Source organism: Trachemys scripta, chromosome 9 (genome assembly GCF_013100865.1).
Source record: "Trachemys scripta elegans isolate TJP31775 chromosome 9, CAS_Tse_1.0, whole genome shotgun sequence".
Lineage (NCBI taxonomy): Eukaryota > Metazoa > Chordata > Testudines > Emydidae > Trachemys > Trachemys scripta.
The window spans coordinates 16,715,592-16,736,529 of NC_048306.1; the positions used below are offsets into that span (position 1 = coordinate 16,715,592).

The following is a 20,938-nucleotide window of genomic DNA, read 5'->3' on the forward strand; positions in this document are numbered from 1 at the left end:
CTGGACCACACTGTCTCTTGATACCATACCACCTCCTCAGCCTCCATCCATTCTGGCAAAGGAGTGGCAGGATTGGCTTCAAATAAAATATAATTTTCAAAAATAAAGGGATTTTAAAAATAGATGTTATTTTTTTTAATATCTTATTAAACAAAAGAGCATCGAGTTGGGTATTGAGCAGCCAGATCATTCTGTGGCTAATTTTAAAATTCTAATGGCAATACCTGAGATACTGGTGCAGATGTGGTCCCCGATTCTCGGTGTTACTCCTTGCATCCCACAAACTGAAAAATACAGCAGAAAATTCACAAAGTGAGACACCAGCAAATGTTGTTTACACCGAGAGCCATGAAATTGCTTTAAAAAAGAGCCATGAAATTGCTTTTTTTAAAAAAGAGCCATAAAAATTGCTTTAAATGTTTTTTAACATGATGAATTTTGGATACAAGTGCAGGTTGTGCAGATAAATAGCCTTTCTCCAGGTGATTGGCTGGTGGATTCCTCCATGCCCAGAGAAACTCACATTTTGCTAAGCCTTTTAGCACATCTCTGGATATGACAAGTGATAATGGCCCTCATCAATCTTGTTGTGTTATGGCACTTCCCTTCACATGAAAAAGAGACAGAAGAGACCAAGGAAACCTCAAAGGGAAGTGGCTTACTGTGTGTCCTGTTAAACTTGAAGCAAAGACTCTAATGGGAAAAAGCAGACAAAGGAAAAGCAGGAAGGACGAGCTTTCCTGAAATGAAGCAGACAAACAGAGAATCTATCAACTGACCCTTTTCACATAATTGCAAAACCACACAGAGACACAAAACAGTTATATTAAAAAAGATCTTAGGATTAACAGCCCAGTCCTATTCCCATGTACATAGTACACTGACTTCAGAGGGACTACACAAAGGAGTAAGGGATGCTAAAGCATGGTCTAATGCTATTTCTACACTGGCACTTTTATCGGCAAAACTTTTGTTGTTCAAGGGGTTGAAAAAACACACCCCTGACCGACCAAAGTTTCACCAACAAAAGTGCCAGTGTGGACAGTGCTATGTGGGTGGGAGACGCTCTCCTGCTGACATAGCTACTGCCTCTTGTTGGGTTGGGGGTGGTTTAATTATGCCAGTGGGAGAGTTCTCTCCCACCAGCATAGAGCGGCTACACAGGAGATCTTACAGCAGCGTAGCTGCAGCGGTACAGCTGTGCCACTGTAATGTCTGTAGTGTAGACATAGCCTAAGAGTGCTATGGTAAGTAGAAGTGGTAGATTGTTGAGGACTCTCATTCTTTTCTATGGAACAAATTTCTACCTAGAGTCTGGCTCTGCATCCCGGAAATATAATATCAGGCCTCTAATGTGATGGGCAATTTTCAGGGTAAGGGGTCAGCTCTCATTGGCCTTGTCATCTTTAGGGGGGAAAAAAGGTATGTTCTTAACCCAATTTAGCTAATTTGAGTTAATTATCTCAAGGTAAAATCCTTGTATAGACAAGGCAGTGTGCAGTTTTTGCATAAATTAGCAAGTTGAGTTAAAGAGTCATTCCCCCATAGGCTGTATTTTACCCCCTAATTCACACAAAAACTACATACTGCATTGTCTTCACTGGGATTTGTCTTGAGTTTGGTAACTAGAGTTAAGAACACACCTATATTCATAGTGAAGACACGCAACCACTAAGGTGCAAGAGTCCCATAAATCACTCTTAATTTACTCCCAACTCTACAGTAAAGCTTAATGTTTTTGACATGTGGTGTCAAAATGTGAGTGTTTGAAAAGTTTAATATTTGATCAAGAATATTTTTAATAGAAAAGATGTGATCTTTTACCTGAAACTCAAACTGAAGGTGAGCATTTTGGGGGACTGGAAAGGTTCCAAGATTATGTTTTAAATGTGTTGTTTGTTTGCACCTCTGAACCTTCTGGTTCTGGGAACAAAAAATGCTAATTTTTTGAGAGCTCATGAGACTTCTCATCTGATGTCTGAACCAAAGAAGTTCAGCCATGCTTGTGCATGTGCAGGGGCAGTGAACTTCAAAGCTTTCTGAGGTTCACTCATAATGAACAATCATTCCTGGAAAACTGTGACTTCTTTAACTTGTTCTAGAAGATATGCTAGCTTTTAGTACCAGTTTGTTTTTCATGAGTCAAGACACTGAAGATGAAATATCACCCAAAAGGAATGTACTCTCTCTTCCTCAGAGGTAGTTTGAAATTTCAGAGGATAGATTTTTTTAATTGACAAAGAAAGATAAGACGTGTTGTATTTTGATACCAACACAGAAACCAATTAGAGTATATGAATGTAATAAAAACAGATTTTTTAAGAAAGGGTAACTGTTACAGAAATTCACTGGAAGACACAAAAGCAGATCATGAACTATTTAACTGTTTATACATGCAAAGGACACTTACAAACATAACAGTCACTATTAACAAGTCAGTATTTGCCATGAGTTACAACATAACAGTGCCCAAAATACCAGTTTCCCCCCATACTTGTTTCCTGTCTACACTATGGAAATCTACCCCAGTGTAGCTATACTGTTGTAACAGTTTATTTTGGCATGTGACCTAATTAAGTCAAATGCCTTCATTATAGGTTTGTACCAATGTGTTCATGTTGACAAGGCCAGTTTGAAAGAGACATTTTAGATAGCATCATATGATAATTGTTGGCAAGTGCTGACTTTTTAATGGTAACCACTTTAGAAATCAGGCAGCAACCCATCAACTGCAGGTACCATAGAGAGAATAAATTGCTATCTGTCCCTGATGCTCATTCTCAGGAGATATGCTGTATCATGTCATTCAACTTGCTGATCTCTTCAGACAGGCTACTTCAGTGATGAAATTTGAGTGCCAGAAATACTGATTCACTCGTAAGGAAACATGATTTCTCTGCATTGATATTTCAGTATGCTGAACACATAGGGGTACGGGTAGACACAAGTTGCAGGCATTTTCTAATTAATTAACCCACCCATCTCCTCTTTCAGCTACATCTGTATACATCAGTACTGACATTAAATAGTCTGTTAACTTCATCAGAAGTATTTCCTTCCCCTGAATTTCCCAAGGGCTGTATCAATACTTGCTTCCCCTAAATAACAGTGGCAGTCTGATGTAAAGTAGGTATCAACTGACTAACCTGTTCAGCATATCTTCAGTGCAGATAACAGTCAAAATGCTTATTTAAAAGGTCAGAGATCCTTCCAACTGACAAGGCACCCAGTCCAGGTGCCATCCCAAAGTGTTAATGGAAGTGGTGACAGAAATTGAAAAACCTGTAGGAGACATTTTGACAAGCTCAGCTGAGCAGAGATCCCTGAAGGCAGGGAAATGACTGAAACAACACATTATTTTAAAAAGACACACAGGGAAACACACACACAGAGCCAAACACTTATAGATCAGAACTCAGGAGTATCTCGAGCTTTATTTTCAGAGTTCAAACCAAAAGAACACTTTAAAAAGCAAAGCTTGTTCAATTAGCTAAGCTGGTTTCAAGAAAACACAAATCTCTTTTTTTTTGCCTCCCCACTATTCCCTTTCAAAGTACATCTCTGCTTTCTCAGTAGAGGGGCACTGGGCTTGGGATAAGACTATGTGAAAAGGAGCAGAAATAAAGCAAACATCCTCACTCAGAATATTGACAGTTCAAGCTGTCAGAGGCTGGGGGTCCTTTGCCTATATACTGTTCTATACAGAAAGTCCTGCAAATACTCAGCTGGAGAAAATTCCCTGACTTAAAATCAATACTAAACTAAAACTTTTCATCCTGCCAATAACTGTTGCTTGCATGCAAAGCTACTGCATTTTCTTCTGCTGTGAGAAAAACTAAGCAGAATTGTCCTTGCATCAGCAAGAAAACAAAGAACTCATATGTCTGCTCTTGTACGGGTTAAGGTGGTGGCCATATGTCTTGTGACTGAATCTTGAGAGCTGTGGTAGTTCATTCGGAGCAGTAACATTAATGCCATAGTGAGCTGCAAATCCCTAGATCTTGGCTCACTGCATATATTACATATACTGTACTCACTACGTTGTATATGCACTGTGACGGGTTGGATCACAGAAACCCCCTTGGGAGCTGCCACCCAATGTACCAAGATTACCTCTGTTCCTGTTTTCCCTGCCAGCTCAGGACTCCAGCATCCTGGCTTGCTGAGCCAGACACTTCAGTCTGCTCCAACACAGACCCAGGGTCTGAATCACTTGCCCCCAAGCTGCAAGTTTACCTGAAAACAGCTCACAGAAGTGTGCTTGTCTTTAGCACTCAGATGCCCAACTCCCAATGGGGTCTAAACCCAGATAAATCCATTTTACCCTGCATAAAGCTTATGCAGGGCAAACTCATAAATTGTTCGTCCTCTATAACACTGATAGAGAGATATGCACAGTTGTTTGCTCCCCCAGGTATTAATACATACTCTGAGTGAATTACTAAATAAAAAGTGATTTTATTAAATACAGAAAATAGAATTTAAGTGGTTCCAAGTAGTAACAGACAGAACAAAGTAAGTCACCAAGTAAATAAAAATAAAATGCGCAAATCTATGCCTAATCAAACTGAATACAAATAATTTCATCCTCAGAGATGCTTCAGTAAGTTTTTTCTCAGACTGGACACCTTCCAGGCCTGAGCACAATTCTTTCCCCTGGTACAGCTCTTGTTGCAGCTCAGGTGATAGCTAGGGGATTCTTCATGATGGCTCCTCTCCCTCCTTTGTTCTCTTCCACCCCTTTATATATCTTTTGCATAAGGCGGGAACCCTTTGTCCCTCTGGGTTTCCACCCCCCCCCCCCCCCNNNAGGGGATTTTTCTTGAGGGCTCCCCCCCCCCCTTTGTTCCCTCCCCCCCCTTTTTATATCTTTTGCAAAAGGCGGGACCCCTTTTTCCCTCGGGGTTTTCCCCCCCCCCCCCCCCCCACTGGAAAAGCACCAGGTTAAAAGATGGATTCCAGTTCAGGTGACATGATCACATGTCACTGCAAGACTTCATTACTCACTTGCCAGTACACACATATACAGGAAAACTCACAGGTAAACACAGCCATCTGCAGACAATGGGAGTCATCAAGATTCCAAACCATCATTAATGGCCCACACTTTACATAATTACAATAGGCCCTCAGAGTTATATTTTATATTTCTAGTTTTAGATACAAGAGTGGTACATTTATACAAATCGGATGATCACACTCAGTAGTTTATAAGCTTTGTAATGACACCTTACAAGAGACCTTTTGCATGAAGCACATCCCAGTTATGTTATATTCACTTTTTACCATATTTTTCTAAAACTATCCCAGTTACATTATATTCACTTATTATCATGTTTTTATAAAACCATATAGACTGCACAACGTCACACGCACTTACAATTCCTCATGTCTGTATATACTATCTGCAGTCCCCCTAGAAGGTATTACCTTTACTGAAATACGTAACTACTATGCTGTTAGAGACACAGGTTTGAAGCTATGATAAGACTATAGACATCAGTCTAAAGCCAAATTATTGTGAGAACCTGTTTTGTTCAAATAAAGAGATGGAAATTTTACTGCCTATCCAAATGACTTGAGCTTAAAATGGGCTAAAAATCATGGGCTTAACCTTGCTCCCAGTAAATTCTATGCCAAAACTTCCACCCTTCGGCACAGACATATGATGGGGCACCCTTCTGAGAAGAGGGATGTTACTGAGATTTTGAGCACGTGCAGTCACCACTCAATGTATTTAATTACTTCCCCACGTCCTCTTGATCCACAATAGAACCAGCAACCGAAGGCACATGTAAAAATGAAAGAAAGATGCTACCCAGGTACTTCCCAGAACTCAAGACGGGACTGTTCTACTTTTGTTCTAAAAAAGTAGATTCCTGGAGCAGAGTTCTGATTTTATCCATAACAATTCCCCCTTTCCTACCTGTAAGTAACTGCTAATTGCCAAAAACTGAGTTGTGTCATACCAAGGGCGTCTTATGTACAAAGATCATCTCCATGAAGTTTGACTTGTGTTTCAGGCAGCTACTTTACATCGAGGTCCCTGCAATTCCCCTTTTCTTCAGTGGTATTATAGCCGCTTAGTTCCTCTTCTAAATGCATCAGGTCAAATCTGGCATGGACATACACTCCATACAGACCCATCAAAGCCAGCTGATGATTACATTTAAAAGAAAACAACAAAACAAACCCTAAATGCTATATACATTCAAACGCACCATCAGACCAGTGAGCTCAGGGAATAATTGCAATTTGTCCTCTGTCACATTTTTACCCGAGCATGTGGTTGGTTGGCTGCACACTTGGCTGTACCAGAGGTGGCATTTGATCCCTTTTGCTTGAAGGTTAAATTGATATCTTTTGTTCCCATGGGGCTGTAGGAACTTTTTAGACACATTTTCTTCCCAGTCTTTACATGGCTTCTACCTGCTTGTATAATTATGCCAGCAGCACCTGTGCTGTTTAATCCCTTCCTGAAATATACTGAAAATGAATGTAGAACTAAAAGGATGCCCCTGGGTGAACAAAGCAGCAGAGAGTGTCAGCTAGTGTTCCTATGTTTGTGTTTTATAATACCCCTATGTATTAATGACAGACCAGTGCACTATACTGGGGGAATTGGGAAGTTTAGAGCCACTGAACACTAAGTTCTCAGTGAAGCACAATTTCCCAAATACCTGTGCTAAATAACTTTGTGCTGATGCACCAGGGAAATGCCCAGAACATTTCCAGCATACCTCAACTTCTCGTTTATTGCCTGTGAGGGTGCACTTTTGTCTGCAGCATAAACAAGGACAGTTGTTTGGAACTTTAAAATGGCCAGCATCAGACTGGAGAACAAAGCATCTAGAGGGGAAACAATGAGGGGTGACCTCTGAAGAGGAACCGGACAGTAGTCGCTCATGCTAAAACTACTGACCACTGTCACTAGGCCACAGGGTGAGTCAATTGTCTTCTTCTCTCTCATATGGAAAGAGGTTAGAACTGCTGCTGCTCCCGTGTCATGTTGTGATTCTCAAGTAGGACCAGATGCCTCTGTGCATAGGCCACCACATGTGCTGGTTTTCTGCCCTTTGTGTTTGAATTTAGTATGATCTCTCAGACCACACGCCATAAATCAATGTATGTAAATCGGGCAGGTGAGACTTACCTCAACCCCCTCCTCCCTCACACACACCAATGCCCACTACCTTTGTCTTTTGGCCTCTCTTCTCCAGCAATGGGGACTACCAAGTTCCATTTGGGAATCTATGCTTTCTTGAGCACTGAGTCCCTACCAGCCAGGACTTGAATCCACAAATCAGTTGAGGCCAATCTGAGCTTGAACGTACCTATTTATTGTCTGTAAATGTATAGTAGGGTTCTCCTTGCTGACAGATGTATGAGGCTATTTTTTATCTCATTTAACACCAGAATAAAACAGAAGTAACTCTACTGAAGCCAGTGGAGTTACAGGGTTTAATTCCCCATTGCCTTGCACCTTGTACAGTGATTTAAACCTGTGCAATGTGAATTGCACTCGCAAGAAAAATTCCTTACTTTCTTGCACAAGCAGGTGGCATTTCACACTAATGACTGCCCAGAGTGCAGGCAATGGGAGTCAGGCCCAGAATGTGGAAAACCAGTGTGAGATCAGAATCAAGCAGTTTCTTTATTTCTGCTTTCATATGCAGTACCTTAGACCAAAGGTTCTCAAACTGTGGTCCGAGCTCCATTCAGGTGGTCCGCGGATAGTTCCCTCTAAAGTGTACACCTGGGTGGCCGCACACGAGAGAATGAAGGGCCACGCACCTAATTAGTGGAGCTGTGCAGGCGTGGCTCCACTAATTAGGTGCTTGGACCCTGGAGAAGACGCACATGTAAGGTGAGGTGGTGGGAGGAATGGGGGTAGGTAGGAGGGGGCAGTGGGGTGAGAAGAGGGGGTGGGGGGAATTTGGGACGTGCAGAGCTGCGGTGGCCAGAGAAAGAGGCAACTTTCCCCAGCTCCAGGGCTGCGGCTGCCAAGGAGAAATGGCCCTCCTTCCCAGCCTCAGCTCTGTGGCTGCTGTGGTGGAGGAGAGACCCTCCTCCTTCCTAGTTCTAGCTCAGGGGCTGCCATGGTGGGGGAGAGAGGGAGAGTCCACCCTCCGCCCCAGCCTCAGCTCGGGGGCTGCTGTAGTGGGGGAGAGAGAAAGAGTCCACTCTCCGCCCCAGCCTCAGCTCGGGGGCTGCTGTGGTGGGGGAAGAGACCATCCTCCTTCCTAGTTCTAGTTCAGGGGCTGCCACGGTGCGGGGGAGAGGGAGAGACTCCCCTCCTTCCCAACCTCAGTTCGGTGGCTGCTGCGGCGGGGGAGACCCCCCCTTCTTCCCAGCCCCAGCTTCCGCGGCAGGGGAGAGAGGGCACATCCATCGCATTAGAAAGGTAAGACTACTGATATTAAAATGTGAGTTGTGTGTTTTTATTTGTAGAACAAAAAAACCTTAATTATTATTAAGGGGTTTTTTTATATAGCGCTTTTATCCAAAGTGCTTTACAATAGTTAGCTAACGGTACAAGCAACATTTGGAAAGATCATTAAGTGGTCTGCTGAGACCCTCATCAATTTTCAAGTGGTACATGGAAAAAAAAGTTTGAGAACCACTACCTTAGACCACTGGACAAGATAAGGGCTTTTGTATCTTTTACTGAAATTACTAAATGATCCAAGAAAAATATGTATGGATTGGATTCATGGAGGGGAGAGAATTAGATACATTCACATGCAGGATCTGCTGACCATTTTAAAGCATGGTGCATTGATCAAAGATACATTGGCACATTTGTTAGATGTTTAGTTAATTTCTGCTAGTGACTGTAGAAATCTTTAAGCCAGTGTTTCCCAAACTTGGGACGCTGCTTGTGTAGGGAAAGCCCCTGGCAAGCCGGGCCGGTTTGTTTACCTGCTGCGTCCACAGGTTCGGCCGATCGCGGGTCCCACTGGCCGCGGTTCGCTGCTCCAGGCCAATGGGAGTTGCTGGAAGCGGCGGCCAGTACGTCCCTTGGCCCACGCTGCTTCCAGCAGCTCCCATTGGCCTGGAGCAGTGAACCGTGGCCAGTGGGAGCCGCAATCGGCCAGACCTGCGGAGGCGGCAGGTAAACAAACCGGCCTGGCCCACCAGGGGCTTTCCCTACACATGCAGTGTCCCAAGTTTGGGAAACACTGGTTTAAGCCATTGATCACCCAGCCATTAAAGACTATGGAGCTCAATTCAGGCAACATACAGTTTTCATTGATTTCAATGGGAGTTGCACAGATGTATCAGTGGATCTCCTCCAAAAGCCCATATCGTGATCGGGAGCCCATTGTGCAGGGCGCTGTACAAAAAAAGACACAAAACACACAGGGGTGGGGATTAAGGATACAACATGCAAGAAAGAGGAAATGGCCCAGCTTCGTTAGTTGCGATTAGTATATGTTTCTTTATCAGGATTGAGGGCAGGAAAAAAAGGGAGTTGGGAAAGGAAAGGAAAGAACTGCAATAGTCACAACTTGTCATCTGCCTGGCCATGATGTTAATATGCACCACAGAGCAGAGGTGAGTGTGAAGGAAGGATTTGAAGATAGATAAGATAATAGTTGTTTGGATAGCTCCAGATCATAAAATCATAGGACATGGTAGTAGGGTAGCGAGCATGAACACAGAGCCCACTCCTGAAGTCTTTGAGCTAAATATTACCAAATGCATATGGTATTTTAGTGCAGGAGTCAGTGGGTGTCAGAGCTAGATCACCAGATAAGCTTGCCTTAAAACTCTTTTCCCTGTCATTCAATTTATTTCAAGTGGATTATTCCCTGGAAACTGGTATCTGAGATATGGTTCGAAGAGAGGGTCAGATGCCTCTGGCATTCGTATAGGACGCTAAGCGCAATCCCTGAACACAGAGAAGTATACAGACTGCTCCCTCCATGCACCTAGGCAGCACAGCCACACCACCCCAGAAAGGGTGGGGAGATGGTAGGACAAATAATTCCATGCAACAAATAAATCGAGGTGGGGGAGGGAGAGAAATCCCCTTGCAGGCAATTCATGATCAGAAAGGGAGAGCAAATGTGCTGAATAAATTATCAGTTATGAATTATTCACCCAGCTCTGTAAACAATATTTCCCTTTCTCCAACCATTGGCTCAGTTTTCCTAGTGCCAGTTGACCTGTGAAGCAGAATAATAATAAAAGATACAAAAAAAAAACTGGGAATAAATTATTAATGGAAGTCAGTAAGGGGCAGTGATAGAAACCCAGCTCTTCGTTATTTACATTAATGAGTTGGAGGAGGATACACTCCCAAGTGTAGAGGATATTGCATAAATGGAAAACAAATCCAATAGCATAAATGTAGGGTAATGAGTCTTGAAAGACAGACCCAAAAAGGGACAGGGGTATCTGCAGAGATGGAGAGGCTCTGCAGCCCGATGAGATGGATCGGCAAGTGATTATGGAAATTCCTCCAACCAGTCCCTCTGAAAGTGCAGCCTATCATCCCGGAGGCAAAGGGAACAGCGAGACTGTGTGCCAGAAGAACGTGATGCTGCTATCAAAGGAGATGGAATTATCACTATTAAAGATGTGTGCCGAGTACATTATTTTATTCATTTCTTATTCATGATGAAAAGAATTGTAAATTACTCTCATGCCGTTTCTTCCTCTTCTCATTTGGGAAGGAGACGACGCCTCCTCCTTGCCTGGCAAAGGCTTAGATTTTATCGTTTTATTTTTTGTGGTACTTACAGGATATTTTCTTGGTTGTTTCTGCTTATCCACCCTCTCATGAGCCTTTCTTGCCTCACCTCCCCCACCACGTACAATCTCCCTGCCACACCCCTCAGCCACAGCCTACACACACACACACACCACCCAGCCAGAGTCCACCCACATGAACTTTGTACCCACCCAATCCACAGCCCCCCATGCCTTTCACACCCCTCAGCCACAGTCCCCGCCCCCACATACACCCTTCACACCTACACACACACATCCACACCCCCTTCACAGGCCGTTCCCTTCTCTCCCATCCACACCCACAGCCCCAGGGCCTCCATCTGAGCCACAGGCCCCCCTCCCACAGGTTTCTCACATACACGTGCTGTGTCCACCCACCAGATATTCCCTCACATTCACTCTCCCACGCATACACTGATGCCCCTCAAACACACAAACGCCTCACAGTCCAACTGGCCCTTTACCATTCAGGGTCCCTATATGCCTCCTTTACACATGCTGCTCGATTTTCTCCTGTCCTGTAACCTACACAAGAAGTGAAAGCAAATCACAACCCCACAAAATGAGTAATAGGAGCGTAAGGACAGAAGCTGAATTAAGACTGCAAGGACGTGACATTCCCAGCCTGCTTTGAACAGAATGCACTGGCGCTAATCCTCGGGCGCAGCTGAGTGAGAGTTCATTGGACCACATCTGGACAGCTTTACACAGAAAAGGTCAAAAGAGCTCAGTTCCATACTTATGTGGGGCTACAGTAACCACTGTGGATTCCATACACAGGGAAATCAGCAGGACATAAGGAAGAACAAAATCAAATGAATATTCAGAACTATGCTTTTAATGGATTCTCTGCTCCCAATTCTTACCCGCGTTACGGATTTAAAATAGAAGTCCAGGAGGCTGAAACAAACATTAGCAGCAACTCAGTAGCCCTGTGTACATACACTAGAAGAGCTATAAATATGTGGACAACAGCTATACACTAGCTCGCTCCCTCTGTACAGATATGTTGTATTTTCAAACTCCACGGGTCTTAAGAATGCAAGTAGTGACTACATTAAATCCAAACCATCACCAAGTAACCCTGTATGCAGTTAAGATTTTCTAGTTTCTGTCAGGAAGATACAGGTGCTCTAGTGTGGAAGATACAGGTGCTCCACAATGAAATACGGGGTAATTCTGTCCTAGGGGAACATCATCCAGATCTCTTCTTGCAGCATGTTTTCTGAACGGTCTTTTTTTTTTTAACTGCAGTGACACAATACCACAGTGAAGTGGTGCTTTACTTAATTAAGTCAAAACTGAGAGTCCCATGCATATTAATGAGCACCCTAACGAGCATTAATTTTTGATGTTTTTCGTTAACAAGCATTATAAACTATGACAAATTTCTGTTTGACTGAATGCCAAAATCTGGATGAGTTGTTGTTTAAAAATGTAAATCTGAATGCTTCCCCCAGGATTAGAATGCCACGCATAAATAGTCTTACAGTTTGCAATGTCAGACAGGAAAAATAAATGCCACGACAGGCTACCTGTCACTGCCCTTCTGCATATGTCTGGTGGAAAAGTATTTGCATCCTGTAAATACCTAGAGATGGTCATTTTGTTTCAAAACTTAGCACAAGGAAATATCCAACCTTCAAATGGCATGAGTAGATCGTTCTGTTTTCACCAAGAGTGAGAGACTTCATTAAACATCACTTTTTCCTCAAGATCCCATATTTCAATTTTTTTCTGCTGACATATCGCAGTTTGTTGCATTGACAACAACAACAATAGCAGGCACTGAGCTCAGGGCCCTTTTTTTGAGGTGCAGCAAATGTTAAGACAGAGAAATGCAGTATCACTTAAATTGGAAGAAGGCTGGTGTTGCGGCTAAGACATGGGGTTGGTAGTGTGGATATCAAGGTTTTGCCATAGAATTGCTGTCTGATCTTAGTCAGATTTCTGAGCTATAAAATGTGGATAATGATATTTCGCTCACGGGGGAGCTGTAATGCTTCAGTCATTAACAAGGACCCTCAGAAAGACGGAACTGTGGAAGTGAAAACGATTGGTCTTCCAGATAGTTATGACGTGCTGCTAACACTTACAGGGACGATTTCCAGCTATGGCAGTTTAACACCTCATGGCTTTTCATGTCTGGCTGTTCTTGAGAATCCAGTATCCTCTTTAATACTGGGAGTTTTACACTAGCAAAAACATGACCGTGTGCATACATAATCTCATGGGTCTGGTTAGCATACACAAATACTTGAAATGCAGGCACAAGTCTAAGGGCTTGTGCATATGCAGATTTGCACCCATAATCATGGTGTTTGCCTGTATAAATTAGGCATGCACAAATACATGGACACATCTTTAAACATCTGGTCCATATTATAGAGCGACACAGATTTGTACGGTGTCAAACTGATGCATGTGAACATAGGACTAGGAAGGACTTCCTGAATCATCAAGTCCAGGCCACCGTTATCGCAGGCAACCCCAACATAGAACTCCAACCATAAACTTACCAAACCAAGCAGATGCCTGCATTCTAATCGACACAAGAACTTCTCGAGGTTTCAACCATACAACACAAGCAATGAGCCATGTGACTTAACCACTCAGCAGCTCCTCTAAAATGCATCCTCAATCTTCGATGCATTGTTGCATTTTGTTCGTTTATAGCAAATCAAAGTGACTAGATGCCCGTTTATTTTTCAACATATCTATTTTGGCTTTGTTGTTCTTCTTCTATCATAATCAGCCAACTCTTTGAAGATGATAAACGTTATGTAATTCCTAAGTTAAATAGATACATTACCCTGGTTCAGTAGTGAGAAACAGTGGTGTAAGTTGGTAAACATTGGTAAACGGGTGTCATGTACATGTCAAGTGAGCAGAAGGGTGGGGCTGTAGCAAGAAAAGCCATCAAGTCATGAAATCTGCTTCATTTTCTCACCCTTTCCCCTTCAAAACGTTTATACTGCTGCAATTCCCACCCACCCACCTTGGTGGGTAACTGACACCCACTTACTGACGTGGGACTTATATCACCATTTAGGTCACCTTAAATTAGGGCTGCATGCACAATAAAAATCTATTTTCATAAACATTTTGAAATATCAACATCATTTCCTTTTCACAGTGTTTGAAACTGACCTGATAACCATTTTTATAACACTTTTCACAATTGTTTCATTGTTTGTTGTAAACATCATTGAAATCACCCCTGAAATGGTTAGTGACGTTTTTTGTTTACCTGAACCCTGTTTTCAGTAAGCAAAGTCTGTTAATAAAGTTTTCAATAACTTTTTTTTAAAAAACGTAAAAAGTACAGCATTTGTCACACATACAACATGAGAAAATGTCGACAATTTCCCATTCAAATTTTGTAATGAAGCCATTTTTCAGGGAAAGAAATTTTGACCAATTCTGCCTAGAATTTTGCTGAAACCGGGATTTTCCCTACTGTAATTAAGGCTTTAAGGTCCTGATTCATCTACCTCTATTCATATTGAGTAGTAGCTTACTTAACAGAAGACTACTTCATTGAAAGAATTGTGCAGCCAGGTTGTAACAGCTAATATACACCTGTAGATATACATATATGTATGGTGCTGAACATATTGGACAGAAAGATACACTATAGACAGATAAACTGATGAAAGTTACAGAGCACTGTTGTAACATGGCACGTGCTTGGGAATTTTCTGTGAGGTTCTGACATAACGTCTTGTGGGAAACCTGGCAAATTTTTTATTACTCAAAACAAATCATGGTTCCCCTCCACCCCACTCCCATAATATGAAGCCAATCCATGTTTCCTGTCATTGTTCTTTGTTACCGCCACCATTATCTGCCACTCTCTACAACAGCCACAGCCTACTTGATTAATTTAATTAACATTATTCTAGCTTTACTTACTTGAATAAATTCATTCCTTTTACTGCTGTCACCACTGCTAATAAATTAGAAGGTGGATTTAAAAAGAAAACCCATGAGGGTCCTCTTTATGTGTCAGCCAGTCCTGAATTGCCAATTGGTTTTGTCTGTGATCATTGCCCTTTAGACAAGAGAAATATTTCTGACATTCACACTAACCAACCTGGGTGTTTTATACCTGCTGAGAGCATCTTGCAGTCTTGTCCCTCCAGCTGGGGAGGTGAGAGCAATGCTGGCCTTTTCAAGTGATCCATCATAAATTTTCTTCTCAATTTTCAGTTTACTTTCTTGAGGTTTATGTTTGATTTCCTCTTTGATTTCCTAATAATTAAAGTGATACACCTCTCTCAAGATCATCTTCAAATAACGACCGTGTGACAGGCAACTGAGCTTACCAGTGGTGTTGCCTAGGGGTCAGGTCAAAGGGGCCCAGATCTCCCCTGACTCCAGCATTCCTCATTATCAATCATTCCCACACTGTGGTGATCCACCTTTTGGTAAGTAGCGACTTGACTCTCTGGCTGAGTCACCAATTGAGTTTGCCCCTTCCGGGGTATCAGAGTCCAACAATGTCTCAACAGAGAGGATGTTTAGGCCACCTTCAGGCCTTTGGGGACAGAATGCCTTCTACTTGGGGCTCACAATGCCTCTACCCTCTCCTTATCCACAAAGGGTGGAGGGAGGGAAGGGGGCTTATTGCCCCTTCCATGAGAGGAAGCAATATCAAACACCCTGGAGTGCTTTGAGGCTGCCTAACTAGGTCATTTCCTACCACTCATTTCCCCACAAGGTCTCAGGGTTCTTCATTTACAGTCCAACAGAAGATACCAAAAACAACTAAATCTACAGCCCATCTGGGCTCAGCTGGTAGCCTTCTACTTTGCTGGCTAGACCCAGCTACAGCTCATCCAGGTTCCTGGGGTGGTTTCCTCCCACACCCAGAGTTGTCACACTCTCCTACAACCCAGAGGGGGGCATGGATCAGCATTCATGTCGCACTGCTGGTCAGTACCCGGCCTGGGCAAGCTAATGATCCAACCAGTGGACCAAATTTGGTGATGAATCCTGGTCATGTGCCACCTGAGGCATGTTGCGCATACGCTAAGAAGAAGATGCTACCCGGGGTCTTAGGCAAGCTGCAGCCCCAGATCAACTCCTGTCTTCAGTCAAAATCCTAACTCAGGTCTCAGCTTCCCAAGCTTTTCTCAGTCCTCAGCCCAAGGAGAAAGCTCCCAGCTACCTCTCACCTGCATCTCCTCCCTGGTCCCTCCTCTAGGGCCTGGAGCAGCTGCCTCTTGCAGACCCCACCCTTGCAAGAAGGGCTTCTGCTCTGTTGTTATTCAGGAGCTCTCCAGATAGGTCTGTCCTCCTATCCTGTCTAGCTCCTTTTTAAGCCGCAGGCTCTGCAGGTACAGTAGGAGGGAGTCATCTGGGCCCAGAATGGCTCCCTAATCCCTGCTGCCCCTGTGTGGGATTTCTACACCCATCACAGACAGCACCCAACAGGAGAATTCAGAAAGCCTTTCCATTAATATTTATTCACTACGATCACGGCACAAAAGGGAGAAGCAGACTAACTTGCAGCCAACATCACACCAGGAAGGTCAACTATACTTGGCCAATCTTGTCATCCTGATTCTGCCGTCACAGTGAACTATCGCTGATGGCAGGATTTTCTAAATTGTCTTCTGTAAGAGTGTGCGTGGGGGGGATTTTGATATTTTCACTTTGAAGTTGTGAAAATCCTGGTGCAAACCTGAAGATGGCCTAAACTAAATGATTAAACAGAAAACCAGCAAATCTAAAGATAAAGGTAATCAAATGCTCAAGATGAATGATAGGATCTCTTCTACCCCAGCCTTGCAGAACTCCACATGGAAATCTGCCATGAAAAACCAACAACAATTTGTTCTAAATCTCACCCCTTTATGCATTATTCAGGAAGGCTCTTTTAATTATCATTCTCACCCATCTTGGAATCAGTCCAGTAAAGACTTTTTAAAGAGACGGGAAAAGTAGTTAAGTAATACAAGAATCTATTTGTGGAAGTGATCTGGAATGAAACCTTTCTGTAAAAAGCAACAGAGTCCTGTGGCACCTTTAAGACTAACAGATGTATTGGAGCATAAGCTTTCATGGGTGAATGCCCACTTCAGATGAAAGTGATCTGGAACCAAATCTTTCTGGAGGCTCAGAAATGTCAGATAAGGGATTTTCCTCCCATCCATCCTACAGGCAAGTTCTGCATGCATCATTCCTTCCAGATATGGACAGGACCAGAGTCGGCATTGGGGAAACCCCTACCAATATTGAAGGCAACATGCAATTTGTGGTTAAAGAGATCTACAATTTTCAGATGATGTTGGTGAGGGCAGCGTTTCAATTTGTGGATCAGGGATCAGTCCCAAATGCATTATGTCGTTTGCTGCTACTATAACGGGAATCCACATCATTAGCTGTGCTAAGTCAAAGGCAAAGAAAGAGAGGACTGGGGGGAATTTGTGGAAGAGGGAAGAGATTAATGGAATGAAGGTTCTCTCCCGAGAACAATCTCATTGGGGGACCCCCTAAATTCCTAAAACCAACCATGGAAGTGCCCAAATACCATGAGGGAGTCATCTTGGTATTTCTGGCTGGGAAGCATTGTAAATCTTGCAGTAACCAGGCTATTTCCATTATGCAGCTCCATTATGCAGACTCAGGCAGTTTGGATAGTACAGATAAGCTTCAGCTGAGCCTCCACATTTCTGAACGCTTATCTGAACTGAACTCCGGACGTTCTGAGATTCACCCATTTCGACACATCGGAAATCCAAAATGCTAAAACACACACACACAGCCCCAGACTTCGCAGAAGGCTGCCTGAGACCCACAAACCCATGGATGAGAACAAGCATAAAAGCAGACCGGCTGTTATGACAGCTCTCTAGCTGAAGTGCCTTCCCCATTTAGGAGGAAAACATCAAAGATACCTGGACATATAAGACTCTGTGTCAGTTCATGCTTAGGAATAAATACCTGGTCATTACATTGTGCTGGACTGCGGCATAAAAATACTGCCCCAGCCTGGCGAGCCATGAGGAGACGAACTGAGCAGCAGGAGTTCCAAAAGCTATTTCCCTCAGGGAAGAGCTCTGGGAAGGGATGCTGGGCAGTGTGGCAGTCTGGAAAAAGGCTAGGAATGGGAGGAAAGCAAATGAACTGCATCACCCTGATGGGGTTTGCAGCCTGTTCCCCCTCTGTGCATGATCCCCTGCAGAGGCTCACCCCAGCAGTGGCAGTAGATTTCCAGAATCATAGGGGTCCTTAAGCATAAGACCCCCCCATTGTTCCTGACGGGGTGGAAGGAGCAGCCTCTAGCACCCTCTTCCTCCCCCAAGCCCTTGTAAGGTACAGCTGAGAGCACTGACCCTTGGCAATTAAGAGATTATAGAGAGTAGTAAAGTGTGTTGGTACAGTATGGATCACACTGGCCTTCCTTAGCAGGAAATAAAGGGGTCAATGGTGCATCCCTTACTCAGGACACACTCCCAGTGAAATCAATAAGCATTTTGCCTGAGCAAGGACCTTGGGATCAAAACCAGAATCAGACTTTATTCTGTCATTGAGCCATTTAAATAAAGACTCCTCTGAAGCATCAAAGGCCATTGGGAGAGCACAAATAAACTGTAATGAATATTACACAGACCAGTTCAATAGATAAATGATTGTTATTTAATGTAGCTGCTGGAGTGATTGCTACTAGTGAAAGCCTGCATTTTACACCTCTTTATTCACTTGTAAATGCTGCAGTGAAATTTACCTTAATTCTTGCTGGATTTTGTGAGGGAAAGGTCTAACCTCCATTAATTTTATGCTGATAAAATGTTATTTTAACTTGTTCTAATGCCTATTTTTTCTCCTTGCCTAGGTCTCTGAATTCCATTCTACCCCTGCTACTCTGTTACTGCATGATAAGTTGAACCTAACTATTCTGAACCAATACTTCTGTTAGTCTTAAAGGTGCCACATGGCTAATTCTTTAACTATGTTTTCTATTAGTAATATTTAAAAGGGACACAGGTAGTTCTTACTAAGGAAAAAAGTTACATAAAACTAATTGTAACACAAATATTTTCTCTTTTTTTCCATATTTCGCCCCCACCCCCCATGAACCTTTAAGATTTAAGCATTCTATTTTGGTGTTTGCAACTCCAACAATGCAGTATTGTACCGGTGAATGAGCCCTAGGCAGTGTAACTGACTAGAAACAAAAGCCAAACTGGTTAGTGTAGTTTCAATTTTCATTCATCAACCTGAGTCACAGACAAAAAACTAATTCAACCGACTACATTGTGAAAATGCTTGCCTGCCACACAATCCATCCCACTGAAGGGACCTGTAAGGAAGAAACTTTAAACTGTACTTTGACTCGACTTACAGTGCAGTCTTTCCTTAGTGGACTCTCCAAAGGAGAACAAAAGCAACAATACTGTCTTCCCTTGGGGACAGTGGCTCCCACTAGTGTTGCAGCATGAAGTTTGTACATCCCTGTGCTGGTCAGGCATAGCTGATCCCTGACACACCAAAAAATGCTATAGGACCAAATTCTGATCCCACTGAAGTCCAAAGGAATTTCACTATTGAATTCCATGTGACTAAGATTGGTCCTACAGGTGTACCTCTCCAGACAGATCTCCAAAAGCCGGATCCCATTAAAATCAATAGCAAGATTCACCTTGATTTCAGTGATTGGGGGAAAGGAATTGGGGCACAAGAGAATTCATCATATCTTAATATAAAAGACTTTATTTTGATGCTATTTCAATTGATGACAACAAATCAAAGCAATAAATGTCTTCATAATACATTGTGCTGTAGCTGTATTTTGAAAGTCCAAAAAATCAATAAAAACAAAGAGGTGACATACGTCTGTATTATTTGAAAACCTAAATGTATACAAGGAAATCTGTCCCTGTAGAACTAATAAAGTATGAGATGTTCTGTTTGTTGGGCATCTGATTGGCTCTCTCATAATATGAATTTGAAATAGCTGGGGATTTCTGCAAGTCTACTTGCAGGTTTATGCTGAATTTCACATTAACAACACACCACCCTGAACATAGAGTTTTTTTTTCAATTTATTGCAACATAACTTCAATTTGCACTGGGAGTAAGGACCATGCATATAAGGAGTAGAAATCTGATAATAAATTATTAAGTAAGACAAAGAAACGAATACATTTGAAGTATTAATACCAAGAACCTGAAATTTCCCTCAACACCGTACAACCTATCCTTGTCTGCATATATCTGTAACCAAAAAAATATGGTGGGTGGGGGAGAGGAGGAGGAGACGACAGGCTGAGGGAGAGTGCTAGCAAACTAAGCCCAATGCCTGTAAAAAAATCCTATTGAAATTAACAAGTCTACTCATTGATTTTGTGAATGAAAATAAGAGACATACATTTCATTATGGACTTAACGCTCTGTCATTATCACTCCAACTGGTCAAATTATCCCTGGTAAACCCATTATCCAACAAATTTAGACCATTTTCATGTCTTGAGTTTTTCACAAAACAAATTGGAATGGTATTGTCAGGCCTGATTCTTCTGGCTGCCCTACTGGACAGATGGGGATTCCCTGGCTTAGAGGAATTCCCCCCAGTGGCATACACTGGTTGTAGCCAGCTCTATACATACACCTACAAATATCCTTAAACTTAAGCATTTCAGTAATTCTATCCCTACTCAGCAAAGCATTTAAACATGTGCTTAAAGTTAAGCACATTTAAATCCTATTGACATCAACAGGAGGTATACACCTATTTCTGGGTATATCTACATTGCAGTAAAAAACCTGCAGCTGCAGTGTAGAGATTCAGGTTGTGGCTGGAGCCCAGGATCCAGAACCCTGTGAGAAGGAGAGTCCCACAACCTGGGCTCCAGCCCAAACCTGAACATCTACACTGCATTTTATAGCCCTGCAGCCCGAGTGCCACCAGCCCGAGCCAGCTGACACAGGCAGGCTGGAGGTCTCTAGACTGCAATGTAAGCCCAGCGTTTGAACTCAGGTTCAAGCCTAACCCCGCTTCTGTTTATATACCCTAACCCAGAGCTCGGACCCAGGGTTCCAGGACCACACAGGGCGGAGGGTTCAAGCCTGAGTCAAAAGAGGACCCAGGATTCAAGCCATATTGCTTTGCAGTGTAGATGCAGCCCTACTACTTGTGCTCATTTCTTTTTCTCCTCTGGACAGTCAAGCTTTCCCACATTGCACCACG

General features: G+C 43.0%; 1 long non-coding RNA gene across 1 annotated transcript in view; it reads right to left on the reverse strand.

Annotated features, from left to right (window-relative positions):
- Positions 1 to 223: 223 nt before the first annotated feature.
- The window catches only part of LOC117883224, a 49,900-nt gene continuing 29,185 nt past the window's right edge, over positions 224 to 20,938 (reverse strand). The window contains exons 4-5 of the long non-coding RNA XR_004647209.1: positions 3,147 to 3,282; positions 224 to 284 (exon numbers count right to left, since the gene is read on the reverse strand). This is a non-coding gene — a long non-coding RNA (uncharacterized LOC117883224). The remainder of the gene's footprint in view (positions 285 to 3,146; positions 3,283 to 20,938) is intronic.